Below are 13972 nucleotides of genomic sequence, written 5' to 3'. Positions count from 1 at the left end.
TACTCATGTAGCCCTTGTATTGGTGGCTTTGTGTCCATGCATGGGGAACTGAGAAGCAGGAGGAAGAGGATGTGACACCACAGCAAGGGCTTGGATGGGTTCCTCCTTGGGGCTTGGCCATCTCCAACCCATCTTTTCCATCAAGCTCCTGGGACTTCATCATCCAGCCACCCCTGGGAGAAGGATGAGGAGGTTCTTGAATAACTTCCCCAAACCAAAACCTTTGTCCCCTGTCCCTCTCAAGCTCAACAGATGTGGCCTCCACCTTCCTGCTGCTTGCTCAACAAGTCCCTGCCTTTGTTCCCAATCCTGTGGGTCCCAACATCCCCCTCCTTATCCAGAGGAAAGGGCTGAGACCATGTTCTTGGCAGGACAAACATCTCCCTGAGAGTTTCCCTCTCGTGCTGAGGTCACACTGTGTTGCTGGCTGGACCAAGTGACCTTTAGGTCACCCAAGAGGTTCTTGGCAGAGGGCAGCTCCCAGGTAAGCAGTGTCCTGATCATTATTTAGCAAGAAGGGAGCATTGCTGCAAGGATGACATCATTTTACCCCCAAACCTCTCCAGCCTTTCCCTAATGTCAGGGTGAAGACCCCCTTGCCAACAAGGCAGTTGCAGAAGCAACGTGCCAGGGGAGATAAAGCCAAGTCCAGAGTTCACCCATTGACCATTCACTTCCCTTTCAGCTGGCACTGCTGGTTCTTTGCAGCTGAAGCCCAAGATTCATGAGATTTGGTGCCTTTCCTAAAGCTCTGCCTCCTGGAGCCTTGTGATTCTGAGGGGCTTTGAGATTTGGTTGGAATGAGATGATCTTTAAGATCACTTCCAATCCAAACTGTTTTATGCTTCCATGATTCTTTCTTCAACTTCATGAAGTTCAATAAGGACAATTGTAGAGTCCTGAATCTGGGTAGGAATAACACCAGCCACCAGTATAGATTTGAGGATGTCCTGCTGGAAAGCAGCTCCATGGGAAAAGGCCTTGGAGTCCTGGTGGAGAGTAAATTCTTCATGGGTCAACAATGTGTCCTTGTAGCCAAGAGGACCAGTGATGTCCTAGGGTGCATCAGGAAAAGTGTGTCCAGCAGACCTAGGGAGGTTCTGCTTCCCCTCTACTCTGCCTTGGTGAGACCACACCTGGAATACTGGATCCAGCTTTTGGCTTCCCAGTTCAAGAGAGACAGGGATCCACTGGAGAGAGTCCAAGGAAGAGCTGTGAGGATGATGAAGGGACTTGAGCATCTCTGCTGGGAAGAGAGACTGAGAGACCTGAAAAAAGCCTTGAGAAGAGAAGGCTGAGAGGGGATCTGATCAATGTCTCTAAATATCTGAGGGGTGGGTGTCAGGAGGAAGGGGCCAATCTCTTTTTGGGGGTGCCCAGGAAGAGGACAAGGAATAATGGGTTGGAGCTGGAACAGAGGAAGTTCCAGCTCAAGCTGAGGAGAAACTTGTGGAGTGTGAGGGTGAGGGAGCCCTGGCCCAGGCTGCCCAGAGAGGTTGTGGAGTCTCCTTCTCTGGAGCCTTTCCAAACCCCCCTGGATGTGTTCTGTGTGTCCTGCCCTGGGGGATCCTGCTGGGGCTGGGAGGTTGGATTGGATATAAAGGTCCCTTCCAACCCCTGACATCCTATGATTCCTTGATTCTATGATTCCTTTATTCTATAATTCCATAACTTTTTGTCTTGCTGGCCCTCAGGTTTGTTGTCTTCTTGCCAGGTGGGAAACCTGCCCCATCCATTGCACAAGAGCAATAGGGTCCCACTGGAGATGCTGTAGATGACAGAGCAGATGGATGAGCTGCCCATGACCCATGGCTGACCTGGTGGGTATTTGCTCTGTTGGCAGCATTCCTGGGATCAGTGCCAGGAGCAGATTTTCCACCTCCAGCCTCTCTGCCTGGCAACAGGGCTTGGGATATTTGCCTAAGATAACACTGAGCCTTTGGGAGAGAGATAGAGAGGGGACATTTCCCACCCATCCCCATGCCTGCCAGTGACCTCTGCAGGTCCTCAGCTGGTGGGAGAGTGGATCCAGCAAGATCCACATTGCCTAGGAAGGCTTCTAGCTCAGTCCCTGGGGACAAAATGTTGCCCCATCCAGATATTGTGTCTTTGAAAGTGTCCAGGGCAGTTTGGAGGAGCTTTGAGCTGCAGCCACCATGGTGAAGTGATGGGGAAGGAGAGCACTGTGCACAGAAGGAAGAAAGATGTCATCAGGATGGAAACCCGAGGAGGAGGATGGGATCCAGCAGCCTTGGGTCACCTTTTCTGGTCCTTGTGGACCTCAGCATCTATCTGCCACCTGCTTTGACAGAAATGCAGAAAAAAGTCTCCCCATTGCTTGTCCCTGCAGGGTCCTCTTCCATCTTTCCTGTTCTCTCTGAGACCCATTTAATACTCAGTGGAACATCTAAAGAGGCCAAGTGGAGAGGGTGTGTAGGTCCCATTTGGCCTGGACAACGTGGACTCCCAGACCTGGCCACAACTTCAATAGGTGTGAAAAGGGGAACCTGGAAGGGAATTCAAAGAGGTAGGAGGAGAACATGAAATCTGGATACCTCCCCTTGCCCTGGTGTTTTGGATTTCCCTAGAAATGCTGTCTAGACAGAACATGAGGATTTGAGACCTTCCCTGATAGGGAGTTCTGGGGCTTTGGTGTTATGGAGTGATCAGAGCTCTCTGCCTGATGTCCTTCCCAAAAAATCCAACCAGACACAGTGTCCCGGATCCACTGCACATCCCAGCTGCCTCCCCCCTCCTCTCCTTTGCAAGGCAAACTCAGCAGAGTTGGATTCAGCTTTAGCTGTGAAGATTTGTCCAAATTTCTTCCCACTCCCCACAGTCTCTACCAGGAAAAAAAAAATTGTTCATGATGTTGATATTGGATTATGTAGGAGTTTTGTCTTTATTATTTTTTAAAAAACAGAAACACAGGGTTTTAATAAGTAAAAAAAAAACTTCAGGGCTCCTTTTCTTTCTCAGAAACATAGAATCATAGAATCATAGAATGGGCTGGGTTGGAAGGGACCTCAGAGATCATCAAGTCCAACCCTTGATCCACTCCCACTGCAGTTCCCAGCCCATGGCACTCAGTGCCACATCCAGTCTCTTTTGAAATATCTCCAGACACGGAGAATCCACTACTTCCCTGGGCAGCCCATTCCAATGCCTGATCACCCTCTCCGTAAAGAAATTCTTTCTAATATCCAACCTAAACTTCCCCTGGCACAACTTGAGACCCTGCCCTCTTGTCTTGTTGAAAGTCATTTGGCAAAAGAGCCCAACCCCCCCCTGGCTCCAACCTCCTTTCAGGGAGTTGTAGACAGCAATGAGGTCTCCTCTGAGCCTCCTCTTCTTTAGGCTGAACACCCCCAGCTCCCTCAGCCTCTCCTCATAGGGTCTGTGCTCGAGTCCCTTCACCAGCCTGGTTGCCCTCCTTTGGACTTGCTCCAGGACCTCGATATCCTTCCTGAACTGGGGGGCACAGAACTGGACACAGGACTCGAGGTGTGGCCTCACCAGGGCTGTGTACAGGGCTGAGTACACTCCCTCTTGACTCAGGGCCATTCAGCATTTTTGAAAGAAAGACCCCAATCAAACTCTTTGAGGTAACAATGTGGTGAGAGGAACCACTCAGACGGGTGGTGACTCTGCCAGCAGCTCCACCTGAGGAACCCAAAGCCCCAAGTGCTCTTCCAATGCTTTGCAGTCATTGCCAAGACATTTCTGCTCCCTGCTGGTGTATCTTCATGATGTTGGTTTTTTCATCCAGGGATGGTGATTAAATATTTGCTGAGCTGGAGGCAGGAGCTGCTTGCATAATTCTTTCCAAGCTCCTTCCCTCTGTATCCACCTTTCATCCCACAAGGAGCTTCATCCCCATCTCTTCCAAGACACATGGAACCTGTTGTATCTTTATTTGTCATCTGGCCAGGGCAGGGTTTTCCATCCCTGCTGAGACATCTGTTGAAGTGGAAAGTTTAATTTAAGGCTTGACTTGTCCTCTCCCCAGAAGCCATTAATTAATTAGTGCAGTCTTTGGCCAAGAAATGGTGAGCACTGCTCTGGGCTTGAGAGACCCTTGGTGTGTAGCTATGGTTTTGATTTGGGGTGTGAGTGGGGCAAGCAACACTGCTGGAGCATGAGAAGTCTTGGGAAAGGGTTTTTCCATGGCCAAGGTTGGTGTCAGAGGCACATCTGGCCCAGGTTTCTTCTCTCTGACCTCAGAGGAATCATTCAGGGGGAGATTTTGGAGAAGTGGGGAGGTGGGGGTAGCTCTGTCCTCAGAGAGGAAGCCCAGGCCAAAAAAACCCAACAACACCTCTTTGCATTTCCACATCCCTCTCCCTTCTCCACCTCAGATTTTGAAATCCTGAGCATGCTGAGTACATCGTGCTGGTTAATGATGTGATACTTCCCAGATACTGGAGTTTGTTTGGGTTTGGTTTTTTTTTGTTTGTTTGTTTGTTTTCTGAAGGTAAACTGGGGGCTGTGCACAACCAGGATACACGTTCTTATGTAAAACCAGCTCTCCCCTTCCCAACAACTTTTTAAAGCAACTTTATCACTATTTTCCCTGCCTTTTTTTCCCTGTCCAGCTATGATCAGCGTTTCAGGGGGAATCCAACATCATAACCTGAGCAGTGCAGTTCCTCTGCAACGTGATGGGTTTTGCTTTAAACTTTATTGCCCTCCTTTGTCTCTCCCATGTGTTGGTGTAGTTCAACCTGGGTGTCTGATAAGGGCCATGTGCATGCTGGTGACTCAAGGACCTTTGGTCCCTCTGTGGTTCTTGCAACCCTTACAATGACTCCAGGCACTATTAGGAGATAGCAAATGTCACACTGCTGTCACCAAGCCTGTGCCAGCAGCTGGGAGAGGTTGGCAGAGTGGTCCCTGTCCTCAAGGAGTGGAGATTTCCTGTCCTCAGCCATACATAGAATATCTTAGGTTGGAAGGAACCTTAGGTTGGATCATCTCCTCCAACCCTCCTGCCATGGGCAGGGATACCTCTCATCCAGCCCAGGTTGCTCCAAGCCTCATCCAGCCTGGGCTTGAACACCTCCAGGGATGGGGCAGCCACAGCTTCTCTGGGCAATCTGTTCCAGAGTCTCAGCACCCTCTTACTGAAAACTTCTTCCTGAGATCCAGTCTAATCCTACATACCTGATGCCTCAGAAACCCTCATGGCCCCATAAGCAGGAGGGTGGGAAGCTTATGGAGGGAGAGGCAAGTGGTCCCTGGAATAAATCCCAAAGGCATTAAAAATGGGAACTGGGGAAGGGCAGCCAGGTGACCTGCAAGGACTTTTGCACGTTGCTCTTTCAGTTATTTTGTAGAGGACTCAGCATCCAGCCATTCCTCCTTGCTCTTCCCTTTTCCCAAAGCTCCTGTGCTGCAGCTGTGTCCTCCAGCTCTTTCCCTGATTGACATGTAAATTTGGAAGAATGATTCATGAGAAACAAACAAAACAAAACAAAACAAACAAACAAACAAACAAACAAAAAAACCACAAAAAAACCCAAAAACAAACAATCAAACAAAAAAAATACAACCCCATGCAGCCTACAGGCTGGGGACAGAGTGGCTGGAGAGCAGCCAGGCAGAAAGGGACCTGGGAGTCTGGATTGCCAGGAAGCTGAAGAGGAGCCAGCAGTGTGCCCAGGTGGCCAAGAAGGCCAATGGCATCCTGGGCTGTGTCAGGAACAGCGTGGCCAGCAGGTCCAGGGAAGGGATTCTGCCCCTGTGCTCAGCCCTGGGGAGGCCACAGCTTGAGTCCTGTGTCCAGTTCTGGGCCCCTCAGCTCAGGAAGGAGATTGAGGTCCTGGAGCAGGTCAAAAGGAGGGCAACCAGGCTGGTGAAGGGACTCGAGCACAGGCCCTATGAGGAGAGGCTGAGGGAGCTGGGGGTGTTCAGCCTAAAGAAGAGGCGGCTCAGAGGAGACCTCATCACTCTCTCCAACTCCCTGAAAGGAGGTTGGAGCCAGGGGGGGGTTGGGCTCTTTTGCCAGACGACTTTCAACGAGACAAGAGGGCAGGGTCTCAAGTTGTGCCAGGGGAGGTTTAGGTTGGATATTAGAAAGAATTTCTTTCTGGAGAGGGTGATCAGGCATTGGAATGGGCTGCCCAGGGAAGTAGTGGATTCTCCGTGTCTGGAGATATTTCAAAAGAGCCTGGATGTGGCACTGAGTGCCATGGGCTGGGAACCACGGGGGGAGTGGATCAAGGGTTGGACTCGATGATCCCTGAGGTCCCTTCCAACCCAGCCAATTCTATGATTCTATGATTCTATGATTCTATGATTCTATGAAAAGTCCATTAACTCCATTTCTAAAACCAATGAAGGATTATCTGCCCAAATGTTGTCTGTCTGCTCACCAGTGCTCCCCCAGTAATTATTACATCCCATGGCTCACTTCAGCCAAGGTCTCCAGAGATAAAAAAAATCCCAACTCTGAAGAACTTTTGAGGCATGGACATCTGGAAGGAGCAGATGTCCAAGAGTGAGCTGAACCTCAAATTAGACACCAGAGAAGCCCTTCCCCAGAACAGGTCTCTCTTTCTTGGGCTTGGTGCTACTCTCCCCCCAAAATGTGGACTTGTCTTGCCATCTACTGGTGGAAGCATGGAAGAGGAGCAGGGGAGGGGGGCAGAGAACATCCAGGAGAAGGAGGTCGAGGGTCTGAGCCCAAACACTGAGTCCCTGTGCTGCTGCTGGCATCCCCATGGGGGACAATCCTGGACAGGAGGGAACAAAACACAGCCTTTCAAGTAAATATCTTCATAGGGTCATGGAATTCCAGGTTGGAAGGGGGCACAAGGAACATCTGGGCCAACCTTTCTTGGCCAAACTATGGTCTGGAGATGTCCCAGTACCCTGCCCAGATGAATCTTAAAAGTGTCCAAGGTAGGGAGATCGATCATCTCCCTGAATCCCTGGGGAGATTCTCCCCATGGATGACCATTCTTGTGAAAATTTTTCCTCTTGTGTCTGACTGGAATCTCCCCAAGATTTCTCCCCAGGACACAAGAGGAAAAATTTATCCTCATCACTCCTTTCATTTCCCTTGTTAAAAGGGAGTCTCCATCTCCTTTGTAGCTGCCATTCACAGAATCACAGAATCTCTCTGGCTGGGAAAAACCTTCAAGATCACCAAGTCCAACCATTAACCCAGCACTGCCAAGGCCACCCCTGCCCCATGTCCCTCAGCACCACATCTCCAGGGCTTGGAAATCCCACCAGGGATGGGGACTCCACCCCTGCCCTGGGCAGCCTGGTCCTGACAACCCTTTCCAAGAAGAAATTGTTCCTCATATCCAACCTGAACCTCCCCTGGTGCAACTTGAGACCTTTTCCTCTTGTCCTATTGCTTCTTCCTTGGGAACCAACCTCCCTGGCTCCAACCTCCTTTGCAGGAGCTGTAGAGAATGAGAAGGTCTCCCCTCAACCTCCTTTGCTCCAGGCTGAACATCCCAAATGCCCTCAGCTCCTCCTGGTCAGACTTGTCCTCCAGACCCTTCCCCAGCTCCATTCTCCTTCTCTGGACATGTTCCACCCCTTCAATGTCCTTCTTGTCCTGAGGGGCCCAGAACTGACCCCAGGATTTGAGATGTGGCCTCATCAGTGCCCAACACAGAGGCACAGTCACTTCCCTGATGTGATGGAAAGAGATGGACATAGGGGAAGCTCACCATAGGTCTGGAGGAAAGTTGTGTATCCCATATGGATGTGGGCAGTGGCCATGCTTGGCAGGGTCCTTTGGGTGCTGTCATTTGGTGCAGCATCATTACCAGGGTTTTCCTGGAGAATGCTTGCTGAAACACATTGCATCTAATTACTCCATCGAAGTTTTCCTTGGGTGAACCACCACCAAAATTGGATTTTGGGGGACACCTGAACCACTCATTTTATTTTTTTATTTTTTTGCTTGTAGCCCAGACCTAAAGGGTGATAAGCAACCCTGCTTCCTTCCTCACTGGCTTTTGGGAGGATATTTGGATCAGTAAAAGGTGTCAGGAGAGGGAGCCAGAGCCTCAGCTGAGACCTTCAATAGCAGCCGTGAAGGTCTCTTCTGGGACATCCCACACTACAGAACCAGCACCTCTTTGGAGCTGGTCCCACAGACACTGGGGGATGTTCAGAGCAAGTCAGGTCCTTCAGGTCTCTAATATTTGAGTCAGCACAAGGACCTGTGTCCTGTGGGACAGCACTTTGAAGCCCTGTGGGAATTTTGTCCTCATTTTTAATTGCATTGGGTGTCGTGGGTGCCAGGTGGCTGGGGTGAGGGGTTTTTCTTCTTGTCCCCTCTTTTGAGGTGTTAAGAACTTAAACTCAGCCACCCTGCCAGTAGTCTCTGAGTGTCTGAAGAGGTTGGTGTCCAGGTGTATGTGTGTCATCTTGTGGTGTCTCCATGGGGTCAGGCTGTGTTTGCCCTGGTACACAGGAGTGCTCATGGGGTGGGTGTTGGTTCTGACCAACCAGGAGGTGTCTGAAAGCTCCTTCATGTGGTGTCTGCATGAGACAGGCCAGAGACACTTGGGCTGGGTTCTCAGGGGGTTGCAGACATCGGAATTCCTTGGGTTCATTTCCTTTAGCAAAAGCAATTGGTTTGGGTTTGCTGAAGCTGAGGTGGGGTGGGCATGTGTCCTTCCAGGAGCTCAACTGGTAAGAAATGCATCCAAGGATGGGCTGGATCCTGAAATGAGCAAGAGAGATGTCCCCTGTGTTAAGTTCAGGTTTTTACCTTCCATTTTCCCTTCTCCCTGCTCCCTCTAAATTTAAAGGATGCTCACGAATGTGTGAAGCCTCCTCCCAACATCTCAAGGATGGTAAGAGTGGAGCATCCCTACAGTGCCACAAACCCCACAGTGCTGGAGGCCCTAACCCCCTGAAATAAAATCCTATTCCAGAAAGTTCAAAACCTTATACAGGGTAAAAAAAAAAAGCACAGACCTGAGTGTGGGAAGAGGAAATAAATGTCTTTGGGAGGGAGATCTTAGGAGCAAGGTGTAGCTTGGAAACCTGGAGATAATAATCATAGAATCTCAGACTGGTTTGGGTTGGAAGGGACCTTAAAGCTCATCCAGATCCAAACCCTCTGTTTGGGCAGGGACACCTCCCACCAGATCAGGTTTCTCAAGGCTCCATCCAACCTGGCCTTCAGCAGGATCCTTCTGTCTCCCTTTGTCAGTGAAGCAGGAGGAAGGATGGAGACCCTGAATTTGGTGTCTACCCCTTGAAATGGATGGATGAGGGTGCTGGATCCCATGTGCTCACCCACAGCTTGGCCACTCTGACCCTGAGAGGAGAACAGCATTGGGTGCTTCAGCAGCTGAGCATGCAGGATACTCTCCATCTCATTTCCAGCTCAGTTTCAGATGTTCCTGAATTATTGATGGCTCTGATGCACCACTCTATAATTAGCTCCCTGCACCTTTTCCCCATGGGCTGCAGCTGGGAACACATTGGGTTGGTTTTTTTTTCCCTTTCTATGGTTCTTGTTCTGACTTGAAGACACTGGGGAGGGAAGAGGGGAATAAGGAGTGGCTGGGGACCTGGGAGAACATCAAAGGAGGACCAGGGTGGATTTGAATGCATGGGGTGGTTTAACAGAGTGATGACTCTCATTAAAGCCCATCAGAGAAAGGGGTCTGGGGAGAGTCCGGGCTATCCAAGGGGTCTTCAACCCATCTTGTGGAGTCCATGCCAGGAGAAGACAACAGTGTCTTCTTCTCATCAACCTTTGGAGCCTCCTGAGCCACAGTGCTGGTTGGGTCTCCAGGTCAAAGGGGGAAAACCACTGATCCCTGGCTGGTGAGGGGACTTCATCTCAAGGAGCCAAAGGGCTGTGTTTGCAGTGTGGGTACAGAAGGTGATGGGTTAGAGGCACAGAGAGGTGGCAAAGGGTCTCTTCTGCTAGCAAGGAGCAAGTTCCCAGTCAGGGTACATTCTGCCTCAAGAACTGTTCATAATCTCAAATTATTTCAGTGGTTTTCAGGAAAAAGAAAACGAAAAAGGAAAAGAGAAAGGAAAGAAAAAGGAAAAGGAAAAGAAAAAAAAGAAAAAGAAAAAGAAAAAGAAAAAGAAAAAGAAAAAGAAAAAGAAAAAGAAAAGAAAAGAAAAAAGAGAAAGAAAAAGAAGAAAGAGGAAAAAGAAAAAGAAAGAGAAAAAGAAAAAAGAAAAAAAAAGAAAAAGAAAAAGAAAAAGAAAAAGAAAAAAAGGAAAAAAGAAAAGGAAAAAGAAAAGGGAAAAAGGAAAAGAAAAAGAGAAAAATAAAATGAAAAAGAGAGAGAAAAATGAAAAAGAAAAAGAAAAAGGAGAAAGAAAAGAAAGAAGGAAAAAGAAGAAGAAAAAAAGACTTTCTGGAGGAAGAGGAATTAAGAAGGATTTTCCAGAAGCCCTCAGCAGGACTTGGATGAAGATCAAGAATCTCACTGCCACCTTCTCTACATCGTGGGCATCACCCTGGGGTGAAGAGGCAAAACTAAGGGATGGAGCAGGGTGACTGGGGACTGGAAAAGGACAAAGAGGATCATTCAGCGGCAGAGAAAACCCCTGGCAGAAGTGTTTGCATCAGGTGGACACCATCTTGGTGTGAGGATTGATGGAACCATCGGTGTGGGCAGCACTGGTTTGTGTGTAGCTTCTCCTCCCCTGGGGCTGGAGAATGATCTGGGGCTTTTCCAGATCTCTCAATCTGCATTTTCTAAGGGCTGAGTGAGCTTGGAACCAAGAGGTTGACCTTCCCTTTCACCCAGCAATGTGAAACCCTGGAGATGAGTGGGTAAGGGAGCAAGGGGAGAGGCTGAAGTTCAGGGAAGAGGTCATGGGAACTTGTTAAAAAGATGATATATGCTGCACTATTATTATTCCCAGTCTCCCACTCAAGCTAATTACAATTTCTGGAGCCAGCAAACCTTCCTTTGCCTCTCATAGGCACTGTACAAGGACATGGATGTGACCTGGTGGCTTGTGGCTGGGGGGTGGCCCTTCTGTTTAGGTATCTTTTGGCCTTTTTGCTGTGATTGCTGATGGAATTCCACACTAATGAACTTTGTCCTGGCCTCAGAGGAGCTCTGGGTTCCTGTTCCTGTTCACATGGGGTTAATATGAGGTGAAGCTCTAGATAGCAGATGGACGTGATGACCTTTGAGGGCTTTTCCAAGCCTGACAGCTCTGTGCTAAACCTCTCACAAGGCTCTGTGCAAAGAGGTGCAGACTGGAGTGGGTTTCATTTGCTGCTTTTGTGCCAGCAAATCCAGTCCCTGCCTGCCAGGAGATGGAGCCACTTGATGGACCATGGGCATCTCTGCTGGGTTATGTTTGCTCACGAGGTTTTGGCCTGCTGCTTACAAAATGAAGGATTTCTACCTCAAATCTGGAAGGGAAGGGGTTCGTGGTAGGATGGAAGAGTGACTGGGAACAATAACTTCTCCACTTTGTGACTATATGGTCTCTGAGAGATGGAGGCCCTTCTGCCAGGGTGGCTGAAGGACCTCATGGAATCAAATCACAGAATGGTTTGGATGGGAAGGGACCTTTAAAGGTCATTTAGTCCAAAAACTCTGGAGTGAACAGGGACATCTGCAACTAGATCAAGATCTGATCTAGGACACATCATCTGACAGAGAACAACAATCCTTGGTCACTGCTTTCTTTTCCCTTTACCTTGGTCAAAATTCAAGGTTTCTTGGGACCACTCCTGCCACGTGGCATCATGGTGGGCATGGGGTGTCCCTGAGCAGGGAAGTGTCTCCTTCATGCCAACATGACTGCAATTCAAAACCCTCTCTTGAAATCAGCCCCATTGGAAGGAGGACCCTCTTCTGACTTCAACACCTCCTGAGAGGAGGCTTTCAAACACCTCCTTGAGGGCTGCAAGTCCTCAAGATCCCTGAGCTTTGGGTGATGAATGTTGTGAAGTTCCCTTTGGCCCTCACCCAGCGTTCAGGAAAACTGCTGAGATGTCTTTAGGTTTCAGGATGCTTTAGGTTTCAGTGACATCCTACAAAAAAAAGCTGCTTACATAGCCAGCAAAGCAATGACTAAATTAGGGGTAACTCCTCTGAAAGAAGTTAAAGGTGCTCCCAACTCATTAACAAATCAAAGGTTCCCTTTCCTGAAGCAGGTTGCCTATGGGATGTTGGGGCTCAGCCCACCTTGCTGCTCCCCATCTCTTTGTGAAGTGCCTGAGTGTCTCATGTTCCAAACCCCACAGGGGGTTTGTTACCCCAAAACTGTCTCCAGTCAAAGTGTGTGTGTGTGTGGGGGAGAGGTGATCCATCTGCCATTGCTCCAATCCTTGCCTTCTAGCAAGTAGGATGCAGGATGCTGGGCACATGTGGTTTAGTTTTCACTTAACCCCCTTGTACCCCTTCATGCTTCCAATGCCAAAGACTCCTAGAACCACTCCATGCAAGGATTTTGGGGTACCTGCATCTGAAAAGGATGTCCAGGGTTGCTTTGTGGATTGCTGGTGGCCTCGACCCACAACACTGATTTTGCTTCAAGCTTGGAGCCCAGGAGAAGCAGCCTGGACCTACCTGGGTGCAGAGAGCATCCTCATCAGTCCCAAGGCTTTTGCCACCAGTAGAGGACATTTTGGGGCTATCAAATCTAATCCCAACCTTGTTTCAGAGCAGAATATCAACATGTGGAAATCAGGTCTATGGGGGCATGGATGAGGCTGATTTCCTTTGTGGTGGGGCAACCAGGTTCTGACCTGGGAGTCTCTTAAGTTTGGGGACGTTGACCCCACCAGTCTCACCTCTTCCCAGGGGAAAGCTGGAGCCAAGCAGAGCTGAGGCTAATTCAAACCTCTTGTCTAGAGGAGAAATTACCCCTCTAAACTCAACCCCCAAGCCCTGGTAATACGAGCAGAACACACAAGGCATGAAGAGCTGGAACCTGAATTGCATGAATTCAGAAACCAAGCAGAAAAAACCATCTTGGTAAGGTTGGGGGACACAAAACTCAGACATGAAAAACTCAATTTTCAAACACCCACCCTCATGGGTTGGATCTTTTTCCCCAACATCTCTGCTATGGTGTCCAGAAGCTGGTGACCAAGGAATATTATAAGCATAAAGCAAACCTCAAAATTTCTTTCCCCATGTACTCTTCAACCTCAGCTGTGCCTCAAAATATTCCAGAATTTGTGGCTTCTACCTGCTCACTTAACAATGACCTTCATTTTCACAAAATAATATGTTCTCCTGTTGTCCTGGTTTGGGCCAGGATAAAGGTGATTTTCTGTCTTGTACTTTTGCTTTTAGCTAAGTCTCTTGTCAGGAGCTGCACTTGCTGAAATGAACAGCAAGTTTCTCAGACAGTGTGTGCTTCTAGGATTGATAAGACTTGATGTTTATAGTTACTGCTAGAGACTGGTGTGCAGAGCCAAGGACACTGCTCAGCTCTGAGGAAAACATTTTACTGTCCAGGAGGATCAAGAGGTCCCACCTGCAGCCTCCTTTGGGGAGGAATGGACAAGATAGATGCCAGAATTGACCAAACAGAGTATTCCATCCCATACACGTCACACTCAGTATAAATTTGAGGCATCACGAGGGCCGAGCCAGATCTTTTCCGGATTTCCAGATTTCCAGACTTCTGGATTTCCTGATTTCCCTTCTTCCCTTCCTTCACCCGGCATCCTGGGAGGATTCCATCCCTTCCTCTGCCTGTGCTCCTGATCCATCCCAGCCTGAATCTGTGTGTTCCTGCCTCCAGCTCCCAACTGCTGCTGACCCCAGGATTCCAGCCTGGACTTTCCCAGGGCTGCCCTGCAGCCTCGGTGGTGATGTGAGAGTTATTGGGGGAAAGGGAGGAGGAACGTGGTGTCAATTTTTCCTGTATATTTGTATAGATTTAGTAATTTTTCCTATTTATCATTACTGTTCCATTAAAGCTGTGTAGTTTAGTTTCCAACCCATCAGTCTCTCTCCCTTATTCTCTCTCTTTTCTTTATCAAGGAGAA

At 48.9% G+C, this 13972-nt stretch overlaps 1 protein-coding gene across 1 annotated transcript in view; it reads left to right on the top strand.

Moving 5' to 3' along the window:
- Positions 1 to 13244, top strand: part of LOC103530602 (L-threonine 3-dehydrogenase, mitochondrial) — a 33694-nt gene extending 20450 nt beyond the window's left edge. The window contains exons 10-11 of the transcript XR_003987327.1: positions 8418 to 8420; positions 13234 to 13244. The gene's annotated coding sequence lies outside the window, so the exon portion shown is untranslated. The remainder of the gene's footprint in view (positions 1 to 8417; positions 8421 to 13233) is intronic.
- Positions 13245 to 13972: the final 728 nt, after the last annotated feature.

Source organism: Calypte anna, chromosome 3 (genome assembly GCF_003957555.1).
Source record: "Calypte anna isolate BGI_N300 chromosome 3, bCalAnn1_v1.p, whole genome shotgun sequence".
NCBI classification, from domain to species: domain Eukaryota; kingdom Metazoa; phylum Chordata; class Aves; order Apodiformes; family Trochilidae; genus Calypte; species Calypte anna.
The sequence above is the reverse complement of the archived record's forward strand: the minus strand, read 5'-3'. Positions and strand labels throughout refer to the sequence as shown.